At 30.7% G+C, this 12,382-nt stretch overlaps 1 long non-coding RNA gene across 1 annotated transcript; it reads right to left on the bottom strand.

Annotated features, from left to right (window-relative positions):
• Nucleotides 1–296: 296 nt before the first annotated feature.
• On the bottom strand, nt 297–11,375 carry LOC108914517. The gene is made up of 3 exons (XR_001964677.2): nt 11,276–11,375; nt 3,053–3,133; nt 297–377 (listed from the first exon to the last, which is right to left on the bottom strand). It is a non-coding gene; the product is annotated as an uncharacterized LOC108914517 (long non-coding RNA).
• Between the last annotated feature and the right edge of the window lie 1,007 nt (nt 11,376–12,382).

Below are 12,382 nucleotides of genomic sequence, written 5' to 3'. Positions count from 1 at the left end.
AGTGGGAGAGAAATCAAACTATGAAAGAAAAATGCCAAATTTGGCAACGCTGTCAAAGATGTATATTTAAAATCAGTTTAAACTTGGAAATGAACATTACCATGAGTCACTTGAATTGTCCAAATTTCATTGTTGTCATGGTAACGACTTAGAAGTTATAATTGGAATTTGTTTTTCAAACTTCTTTCTTCGAAGGCGAACCACAACGAAGATCGACAGGAATTTTTTTTTTTATGAAGTACTACAACTATTTTGACCTCCCCTGTATACCCCTTCATTTTTGACATAAACTTTCCCGACACCCTGTATAGATTTTCAATTCGTATTATGAGTATAGTACTAGGTAGATACATTTTCATGTTTTTCAAGTTGTTTCCCTAAAAGATAAGACAAAATGTAGTGAAGTTGTTTCCACCACAATTTTCTAGAAAAATTGAATAGTGAAATTTCCCATATCTTGATTGAAAAATAAGGGATGCCTTTTATTTTTGATCTTGTGTTTATAATGTCCAATAACTTTTTTATTTGTGAACATTTTAATTTTTGTCATAAAATTTGTACTTACAAGTTTTTAGAAAAAAGTAAATTGAGCCATTTTTAACCACATACCTATCATTTAGATGAAAATAATATTTTACAAGTTATTTTTCATATAAGCGCCTCTTTTTCAAAATACAGGAATTCAAAGATAAAATTTAAATCACTAGTTGGATTTTTTTTTAAAACATCTAATCAAATTTTGTATAGACTTTTATCTCATGCTGGTACATTCTTTTTGTTATTTTAGTTAAGCAAATCAAAACCTGAATGGAAAAAAGGGTTTTGAAGCAGACGTCGAACATTAAGGTTGCTCCTAAAATTTTTGAAATTTTGTATAATTTTGATACGGCTTGATTTAATGAGCAAGGGGAATTTTTTATCTATGCTATGCTTAGGGCCTGGCAATTAAAAAAATTGGCACATTTTGAATCATTAACAAGGTTTTAGTTATACGTCTACTTCATAATATGAAATAAAATTGATTTAATATTGAGATTTTAAGTTGGATGTATTTTAATATTATAACTCAAGTAGTAAAATATACTTAAAAAATAACCGAATGTGTTGGAGAATTTACAGTTTATTATTATTGGAAGTTATGCAAAAACATTTCTGAATCGTACAATTCAAGTAAATTTTTATAAAGTCTAAAGAGGTTGCAATATCTTGTAAATAAAGCTCTAAATTAAAATTTTCAAAGATGGACAAATTAAAGAAATAAATGCTAATAAAAACACGACACACTTTTCATGAATCATGAAAAAATAAACACCACAAATGGACCAAAATGAAAAATTTTTTATACGTCAATTGTTTACTTTAGAATTAACTATTATCTATCTCTTGGGAAGCTATGGAAAACCTCACACCAACTGCAAAATTTGCCCACACATATTCAATTTTGGAGATATACAGGGTGATTAATTAACAATGGGAAAATCGAAAGCTGAAGATACTACACGTAAAATGGTGACCATTGGCGTAAACATGCCTTATCCGAAAGTTGATAGTTTCGGAAATACAGGGTGTTGAAAGTTAAAATTTTAAATCGTTTTTTTGCGATTATTCTGAAAATATGTAGGTTAGGAACTTGAAAATTTGTGAAACTATATTTTTTTAGGCGACGAATAAGATGCGTGTTGTAATTTCAGCATTGCTCATAGAGGGCGCCACTTACGACCAATTTTACCGAAAATTTAGTTAATAACTTTTTACCCTGTATGTCTAACATGAAACTTGATTCAAAACCTGAAAGAGCAATAATTTTTCCATTAATTATGTACTCTTGTTTCATTTCGGTATCTCGATGCGTTTTCGAGAAAAATAGATTTAACGAACACTATGTTTTGATAATACGAGAAAGTAATAGCGAAACAAACTAAGTGTTTCTTCATGTTATTACAATAATTAACAATAAAACAAATGAAATACCTACGTAATAATGATTTAAAGTAATTGTTCGAAGAATCCACCGTTGCCACTGATACACTTTACACAACGTTTTCTGAGAGATCTTCGAGTTTGAAACAACATATTGGGATTGCGTCTGCCAAGGGTGTCCAAGCAAAAATGTTTCCACGGCTTGAAGAAGTTCTACTTTATTTAAGAAGAGACACGTGGTTCATGCACGATGGAACTCCACCGTATTTTTCTCGGCCAGTGCATGCATATTTAAATGTAGTTTTTCCAAATCGCTGGATTGTCGATGTAAACATTTTTGCTTGTCCACCCAGAAAGAAGTCCGGACTTTAATCCTCTTGATTTTTCTTTTTGGTCTTGAATGAAAGATATAGTTTACAAAAAATCTATTGGTTCGTGTGAAGAGTTGTGCCAAAGAATACGAATCGCTGCCAGCGAAGTCAGACGCAATCCCAATATGTTGTTTCAAACTTGAAGATATCAGAAAACGTTGTGTAAAGTGTATCAGAGTCAACGGTGAATTCTTCGAACAATTACTTCAAATCATAATTACGTATTTTATTTGTTTTATTGTTAATTGTTGTAATAACACGAAGAAAGACTTGGTTTGTTTCGCTTTTAATTTCTCGTATTATCAAAACATAGTGTTCGTTAAAGCGATTTTTCTCGAAAACGGATCGAGATACCGAAATGAAACAAGAGTACATAATTAATGGAAAAATTATTGCTCTTTCAGGTTTTGAATCAAGTTTCATATTAGACATACAGGGTAAAAAATTATTAACTAAATTTTCGGTAAAATTGGTCGTAAGTGGCGCCCTCTATGACCAACGCTGAAATTGCAACACGCATCTTATTTGTCGCTTAAAAAAATATAGTTTCACAAATTTTCAAGTTCCTAACCTACATAGTTTCAGAATAATCGCAAAAAACGATTTTAAATTTTTACTTTCAACACCCTGTATTTCCGAAACTATCAACTTTCGGATAAGGCATGTTTACGCCAATGGTCACCATTTTACGTGTAGTATCTTCAGCTTTTGATTTTCCCATTGCTAATGAATCACCCTGTATGTATAATTGTAAAACTTACAGCTCTTCTCGCTGGCGTTGGGATAGAACCATTTTCATGTTAATGTTCCGAAGCTCACTGAATTTGCTTCTATTGCATTACCTGAAAATAAGAAAATAGATATGTAGATTGTCTCATAAGTAGTGATGATAAACATCAGATTTTTTACACAAAAATATTATCATTTAAACAAATTTACCAGTCAAAAAACTGATAGGTACTTAAAGAGATGCGTATCTTACAACACAAAAAATGCTGGCAAACCATTGTTTTATTTAGTTATTTATTATAATACCCAATGAGCAAGCGCCCAATTACAGGATATAGTAGAAAACAATAGTAATAAAAAGAAAAAACAGCATCTAACTGTAATCCACAAAAACATAAATTTTAGTTATTAAACATAAAAAAGACTTAATTTGTTTTTCAAAGCCTATCTAACCCCTTAAATATTTTACACATAGTTTCCGGACACCCTGTAGTATGTATATAATTATCTATCTACAAAGTATAAGAATATATAAGTCGTCAAAGGTCTTGTTTTATTAGCTTTGTTCCTAGAGCAATCCACAAGTTTCCAACAGACAGATGCGTGAGCATTCCGATGTAATGCTTACATAAGGTTCAAAATTCATTGTTTCGAATCAAATGCTATAAGCATCTGACTGTCGGAAACTGTTTCTAATGTACTAAGAACAAAGCTATTATAAATTATTTATAGAAGTAGCAAGTACTTTTCTGTTCATGTTCAAAGGTCAAAAGCTTCTTCTTACAATGAATATATTAAGATGTACCTAGTACATGCCTTTATGAACTTCTTAATACGTTTGACAAACTTATACTCCCAATATTACCATGAAGTTATTTCTACATTTTTTTTTCTGATTTAATAGGGGCATAGAAATTGACTGATATACAGGGTGTTAATTAAATATTTAAAATAAATTCAACAGACGATTATTTAAGTGATTTTAAGACAAAAAGTTCATATAAACATTGGTCTGCAGATGCTTTGTTTTGAAGATACAGGGTGTTAAACTTTTATAAAACAATTGCTATTTCGTAAATATTTTAAATACCCTTTACTCAATTTTGTTGTAATTTGGCAGTGTTACTTGTAGTGTTAAGGGGCTAATTTAACCATAACTTGATTAGATTTGTTAAGTCCAGTGGCATCCCGAGGTGTACCTTAATGAATATTTTTGACAAAAAGTGTTCGCCACCAACTTTTTGTAATTTTATATATATATATATATTTTTGGATTAAGCAACTAAAAATACAACTTTTTTGTCTGTTGAATGTTTTTTCGTATCTTGATTAATTTTTGGAGAAAAAAATAATAAAATCCTCTTAATTGCATATTGCTTGCTACACAAGAAACATTATTAAACATATTTATTAAAATATTCATATTTATTGCAACGTAGTTACCCACATAAATTTCAGTATTTATAGATATTTAAACGAAATTTGGGATGTCCATATCCACTTTGGATGCTGTAAAAATGTTCATCACAACAGGTTTTTAAAATAATCATAATTTGTGCCCTCACTCCTAAATACGACAAGTTACAAACACGGCTATTTTTTTCAATCATTACAATTCGTTATTTAAAATAAAATGATATGAATATAACCGTAAAATATCCTATAATTTGAGAAAAATAACGAATTTAATACTAAGAGATGAAAACTATTCACAATGCATGTCTTCATAAATGCCCTAGTCCCACGTGATGAGATTTGTTTTGGTGCTCAATAAATTTGATATTCTTATGCTGGTGTTTTAGAAATTACCAACTAAGACCCTAGGTGAATTGTCAATCCAGAGGCGTACGTTGTTTGTACAATTAATTTAAGCAGTATTTACCAGAATTCCTAAGCTTTTCTACAAATTAATCTTTGAAAAAGAAATTGTTCGACGTTTTTCCCGTAAGTTAAACGAATATTTTTAGGTTATGTTACGATTGTTAGTTTTTTATTTCTTGTAGATTTGTGTAAAAATGTCGTCTATACCGAAATAAAACGCATTTATTTTGATGGCACATTTTCTCAGTGGTACATGGAACGCAGATAGAACTTGGTCTTACTCTTTGCAATCCTGTATGGAGCGATTTGATGAAGCGTTTCCTGATGCTAATATTCTATATGATGTATTTAAAAACCACAAATTAATCCTTATTAAAATATATGAGAAGAAATATTGTATATGTAGGGGCAGTCGACAAGCATCCCTACTAGTCCAAGAGAATTAAGCTCAAAACCTTCGATATGGCTGTTGCTTGACGTAGATTAGATATTAGTAAAAATCGGTCGAAAATAATATATACAATGAAAATATAAGGTTGCGCCAAGAAAAAAGATGTGCTATTTGCAGAAAAAATTAAAAACTGCAAAAATACTCAAAAATGACGTTTTTTCTAACATTTTCCAACATAACTTCTTAAAAATGCAGTTTACAGAAAAAACTATTACTGATGAAATTGTTTGTTATGAAATTTGCTACAAGATAGAAGTGTTTTAATACCTGCGCATATCATATTTTTGTTGCTAAATAGCCAAAACAACGTAAGAAAGTGATGAAAATCGAGGTAATTTGGAAGCGTCAAACTGACAGGCAAGAGATTGTCCAATTCTACTATAAATGTAGATGTAAGTACTTTAAACGATTATAAAACGAAATTCCAAAACCCGATCCAAATCGGTCTGATAATATTGATATGAGACAATTTGTTACTAAATTTCAGCACGAAATGTCGTTATTTTTTTACGTGAGTGCTGGGGTTAAAGTTAGGCATTTTAATTGGCGCTTATTTTTTTACACATACTTGGACTCCGTAACTATCATATAGAATCGTTAGAATATCAATTTTCTTTTTTTGAATAATTTTTGGAGCGGATTTAAAAGTTAGAAAAATTTTGACTTTATAAACAATTACTTTCGTGAAGCGGTTTTGCGGGTTGGAAAATATACCAAAGTACTAAAAGACAGTTCTCGGAAAGACGCTTAACTTGAAAAAAAGAACGTTCAAATCGGTCCTATAAGTTCCGAGATATAGAGTGTCAAAGTTAACAAGCGCTTGCTGCAAAACTATGTATAATGTAACAACAATAAAAATTGAATTTGGTAGGTTTTTTCAAGAACTTTCCGTATGTGTTTTTATAAATATGATCGCACGTGTGCTTTTTTATGAAAATTCAATGAATATTGTCAAGCCGACCATTTGTGCCGCAAAACCGAGGGGAGGGGATGAATTATAGAAATTGAAATCGCGCGTTCTAAAAAAAAGCGCGCGCGCTTCGGCGTTCAATATCTCGGCTTCTATGGCTCCGATTTTGATGATTTTTTTTTAATCGATAAAGCAAAATGAGAGGAATTCAATTATCAAGATTATTATAAAGCCCTTTTCTGTCTATTACGACTACTTAAAATTTCTCACATTTGTTATACTGTATATTCATGTAAATAGTAATATCGATGGTAGGATATAGGAACATAATCCACTGTTAAAAGGTATTAGTTTTAATAATTGGTAATAATGTTTAAATAAAATCTTGAAATTTTTATTTAATATGTAATTTATTTATTGTATGCATAGAATATAGAAAAAGATATAGATACAAATAATTATTTATTTATGTTTATAAAACGTGTTTATTATATTTTCATTATCATCGTATTATTAAAGTTTTTCACTTTTTTACAACATCATTGCTGTTTTCAGTTATAATATCAGCATTTGAATAAGTACCGTTTTCCATTATTTTCAAATCAGTGTTTAACTAATTTTAAGTAGGTACCACTGTCAGATTAACAGCAAATGATGACTTATGGTTGGTTATGGTTGGTTAATTTGATTATTTAAATTTGCTAGCAATTTCATAGCCATCCTCGCAAGAAATTGGATCATTTTATTTATCACAAAAAACGTCAAAACAGAAAAGTTAAAAGATAGGTATATGGAGATGTAATAGATATGGATAGATATAGAGTAAATTTTTACAACAGATTTTGATTAAATATACAGGGTGTCTAATTTAGAAAAACCAAGTTTTGGCGGTTCGGTCAATTAAATGCGACAATAAATGTGAAATTGAAATAAGTCGAAGACCATTAGAGCATTAGAGATGAATATAGGGAAGTTTTATAAAATTCCCCTAAAATTACGCGTAGAATCCAAATATGCAAAAATATACAGGATGTTCCATTTATAATAAGCAAATAGGTGGCGACTACCGGTATAACCGGAAGTACTACAACAATGGCATTATTTTATTTAAACTCTTTTTAAATAAAACCTCCAAAACCACCAGGTCCCAAATTTTCAAAATTCAAATCGAAATAGTCTCCGAAATATTCCAATGGGCCGTCACCGCGTGACAGCTTGTAGAAGAAAACAGCTGTAAAAAAGCGGAATAATTTAATAATGCAATGATACGTTTTATAAATATCAAATAAATAAATTACATATTAAATAAAAATTTCAAGGTTTTAAACATTATTACGAATTATTGAAACTAATAACCATTAACAATGGACTATGTATATCTACCATCGATATTATTATTTACATGAATATACAGCAACAATGAAATGTGTGAAATTTTATGTAGTCGTAATAAGCTGATAGGGCTTTAGAAATGTTCTTAAAAAACCTACCAAATTCATATTTTGTTGTCGTTACATTATGCATAGTTTTGCAGCTAACGCTTGTTGACTTTAACACTCGATATCTCGGAACTTATACGACCAATTTGAACGTTCTTTTTTTCAAATTAAGCGACTTTCCGAGAACTGTTTTTTAGTACTTTGGTATATTTTCCAACCCGCAAAACCGCTTCACGAAAGTAATTGTTTAGAAAGTCAAAATTTTTCTAACTTTTAAAATCGCTACAAAAATTATTCAAAAAAAGAAAATTGATATTCGATAATTGCATGATTCTATATGATTGTTAAGGGGTCCAAGTAAGTGTAAAAAAATCAGCGCAGATTAAAATGCCTAACTTTAACCCCAGCACTCAAGTAAAAAAATAACGACATTTTGCGCTGAAATTTAGTAACAAATTATCTCATACCAATACTATCAGACCGATTTGGATCGGGTTTTGGAATTTCGTTTTATAATCGTTTAAAGTACTTACATCTACATTTATAGTAGAATTGGACAATGTATTGCCTGTCAGTTTGACGCTTCCAAATTACCTCGATTATCATCACTTTCTTACGTTGTTTTGACTATTTAGCAACAAAAATATGATATGCGCAGGTATCAAAACAATTCTATCTTGTAGCAAATTTCATAACAAACAATTTCACCAGTAATAGTTTTTTCTGTAAACTGCATATTTAAGAAGTTATGTTGGAAAATGTTACACGTCATTTTTGAGTATTTTTGCAGTTTTTAATTTTTTCTGCAAATAGCACAACTTTTTTCTTGGCGCAACCTTACATTTTCATTGTATATATTATTTTCGACCGATTTTTACTAATATCCAAGTTACGTCAAGCAACAGCCATGTCGATGTGTAATTCTCCTGGACTATACAGTTTTAACAAATATGTTAAAGATATTCGACAACAAATGGTGTGAAGTATTAAGAAACAGTTCGCAGTTATCTACTCAAACAGGTACCGCATTACAATTTCTTTAGAATTTATTTTTGTATCAACATATAAAATCTTACAGCTTTACACTGGTTAATTTGTGTATTTACAAGAAATAATTATTGTACATACTAGTATTATATTGATAATATGCCAAGAGAATATTTCAATCAACGTATGTCCTGTATGGTGTATCAGTTGGGACTTGTCACAAGGCATTAAAGAAGCAGCTGTACATGCATCCCTATAAGGTTTCTGTTGCGCAAGAGTTACGTCCTATTGATCCTAATCCTGATATTGTGGATGGTGTAACGAACATTTAAATGACGATAATTACTTAGACCTGACCTTTTAATCTGATGAGACATAGTTACAGGGCGATTCACTATATTTTGACCCCTCCATTAACTTTTTTGTTTTTAGAGTTATAAAAAAATGCGAAGTACAAAAGTTGCACGATTTTTATGAATTTTTCGAAAATGGCCGCGAATGTTAACTTTGTTAATTTAAATGGAACACCCTGTATATTTTTACATATTTGGATAGAACGTTTCCTTTCGAGCATAGTTATATAGGGTTTGTTGGGTCCATCTGTAACAAAAAACGAAAAGAAGGTTCTTTTATTAAGAAAATAAGACATCTTGTAATTGTTAGACCTCTTTCAGGCATTTCTGCCTTTTTCGATTTACATAAGGATTTACAGATTTAGTTATAATATATTTTGATATATCGGATATTGATACGGTCCAAAATGTGTATAGGTAATTAAAATATCGCTAATTAGGCCGTGACAGTGACAGGTAATGCCATGACAACATTGTTTGACAATGTGTACTATAATCCGGGTGAATTAGACCAAACACATGCCTGTTTCAAAAATCGGGTCTACCTCGAAAATTAAGTAAAAGATACACATAATAAAAACCTAAATTTGTGTATTTGTAGAGGTCGAGCGTCTTATTGTACGTAACAAAAGAAAAAATGTTCTTTTTTCAGTTTTTCGCTTATATGTATCTCCGAAAATAAGCCTCTAATCGACATGAGGTATACTTATCGATTTTGTTCCTGAGGAAATTTGCTACCAGGATAGGCTTTTGCGAAAGCTCGCAATATTTTCAGCATTAAATAAAAAGAACGAATTTGACTGAAATTGGATGAAACTACAGGAAAAGATAACTGTTGGGGTGGTCAACAAATACCTGCAATCCGGATCCCCAATTTCAAAATGGCGGCCTACTGCAAAATTATAAAGTCGAAAATGCGCGTATATCTTCTGCCCAAGTCAAGATATCGAAATTCGGTAAAAAAAAAAGATCGAAAGGTAATTACATTCTCGCGCTTGCATATATTTTTCAGATTTTTAAGTTGCAAAAAAAAACGGTAACTAGGGTCCTTATCTCGTCAATTTTTTAATGTACAGATCTCAAACCAATTGCATCAAATAGTGCTCAAAGAAACATGAATTAAGAAAAAAAAAGCGTCCCGATCCGACCAATAGCAGTCGAGATAATTTTTTTTAAAACGGTATTTTGGCTGTTCTACTTAATATTTTGTAATAAACTTGGTCTCGTTGTATAGTAGAAGACTTCCTTTATACGCTGAATTTTTTTTGAATGGTTTCGACCAAGAAGTGACGAAGTAAACATTCGTTAAAAACAGCGTGATCCGCGCGGCTGAGCGATAGCTAGGAGAGGGAAGCGCTGTGATGTCATAGTGCTCATGCTGCGTTCGACTTCTCAAAATTCTTACTTAACCAATGGATTGTGGCACTTAGAAAGCAGCTACCGGAATGCTTGTTTTAAATCAACTTATTTTTTTCCGCTCTTTAGAATGGTGTAAGCAAAAGTCTGTGAAAGTCATCGCCAGATCCCGAAAAATACATTTTTTATTGACTTCACGTTTTCTTTTATTTCATTATGCTTCTCGATATTTTGAAAAGTAAGAAGGTCTTTTTACGTTTACTTTTTGATAGTTTCATTTAATTTCAGTCAAATTCGTTGTTTTTATTTATGCTGAAAATTTTGCATATTTTTTTTCTCCGCTAATTTTGCAATGTAAAACTTGTAGCAAATTTCCTCAGGAACAAAATCGATAAGTATACCTCATGTCGATTAGAGGCTTAATTTCGGAGATATAAGCGAAAAACTGAAAAGAGAGCAATCATTTTTTTTTCTTTTGTTATAAACAATATGACGCTCGACTTCTACAAATACACAAATTTAGAATTTTAATCTGTGTATTTTTTACTTAATTTTAAGCCCATAAAATTCGAGGTAGACCCGATTTAAAAAAATACCCAATTCGCCCGGACTATTATTATTTAATTAAAATGGGTTACATAGAAGTAGAAAATTGAAATATTATATGAATTTTAATTCTAAATAATATTTCAATTTTCTACTTCTGTCTGATTATTTTGTTGTTATTTGTAAAAGTAAATAACTTCGTGCAGTGCCTGATTTACAGTGGTGGGGGCCTGTAAGCTGAAAATTGGTGGGGGCCTATTCTAGAAAAAAAATATCCTTTTTGGTAGTCTCCCCAAAAAAAAAAAATTGAATTAAATAAAAGTAAATTTTAACCCACTTTCCCTAGGGACACAAGATGTATAACTAGAAATGAAGAATTAAAAGTCACTTACCCTTGGGGTAATACGATGTAATTAGGTTTCTAAAACAAAAAACGTCGTTTTAAACAGTAAACTGTAGGAGTCGTAATTGGCTTAAAAAAAACTATTAATATAAACACGTTATTTTAAAACCAGTTGTCTAGAGGGACGCAAGGTTCAAAAAAGCTTTAATTTTGCTACCCACATGATAAATAAATTTAAAAAACTTAGTTTTCATAAAAAAATTTTGTTAACATATTGCAAATTTTTATTAAATTGTTAATGTTTCGTTGAGTTTTCATCGTTTCTTTGGTCTAGAAATGAAGAGTACGCGTCAAGATCGTGTGTTAAACGCTTATAAGAAGGCAACCGCTCTTTTACATACATGACGGCGCGCGGCGCATCCTTCTGAACGCTCAATCGCTGTTTGTTTATAGCTTCAAATAACAGTGGCAAAAACAAAATTTCACACTGCAATTATTCATAATTTGTAGTATTTAACGTGAACTTTCAAACACCGTCAGCAGAATTACAAAATACCTATTCAATCAAAAGTTATTAACAATTGAAAATCGCAAAAATTGCATTTTTCGAGTTTTTAACGGCGTTTATCTCGAAATCTATGCGTTTAACAAAAACATTGCAAGAGACATTTTCTTCTTAAAATGGGTCAAACAACAAGATTATTTGCCAAAAACTAAGTTCTCAGTATTTTTGCAAGTTTTTTGTTAATAAACTTATCGACATCCGGGCAAACTTCTACCCAAAAAATTCGTGTTCTGCAGCTCATAATACACAAAAAACACTTGGGTAACTCCATCTAAATGAAGGAGGCAATTGGGACCCCCCTGGCTACAGGACTACTTGAAATATTACATATTACGATTCGTTACTCTTCAATAACTCTGCAAGTAATGTACTGCATTATAAATTAAAATAGTCTTTTATCAAAACAAGAACAAAATTATCTTTACATACATTTTTTTCTTGGTACGTTTAGTGTTATCTATTAGGAACACAATAATTTATTTTGTAAAATGCTTTGACATTTTATAATATTCAGTTGTTTAAATTTGTTAAATAAATCTACAAATAAATAAGTTATGATTGTCTAGTAAATAAAGGCCCTTAAGGGCGCTG

The sequence above is a fragment of the Anoplophora glabripennis genome, unplaced genomic scaffold, assembly GCF_000390285.2.
Source record: "Anoplophora glabripennis isolate ALB-LARVAE unplaced genomic scaffold, Agla_2.0 scaffold1332, whole genome shotgun sequence".
NCBI classification, from domain to species: domain Eukaryota; kingdom Metazoa; phylum Arthropoda; class Insecta; order Coleoptera; family Cerambycidae; genus Anoplophora; species Anoplophora glabripennis.
This window is presented reverse-complemented; position numbering and strand designations above follow the sequence as displayed.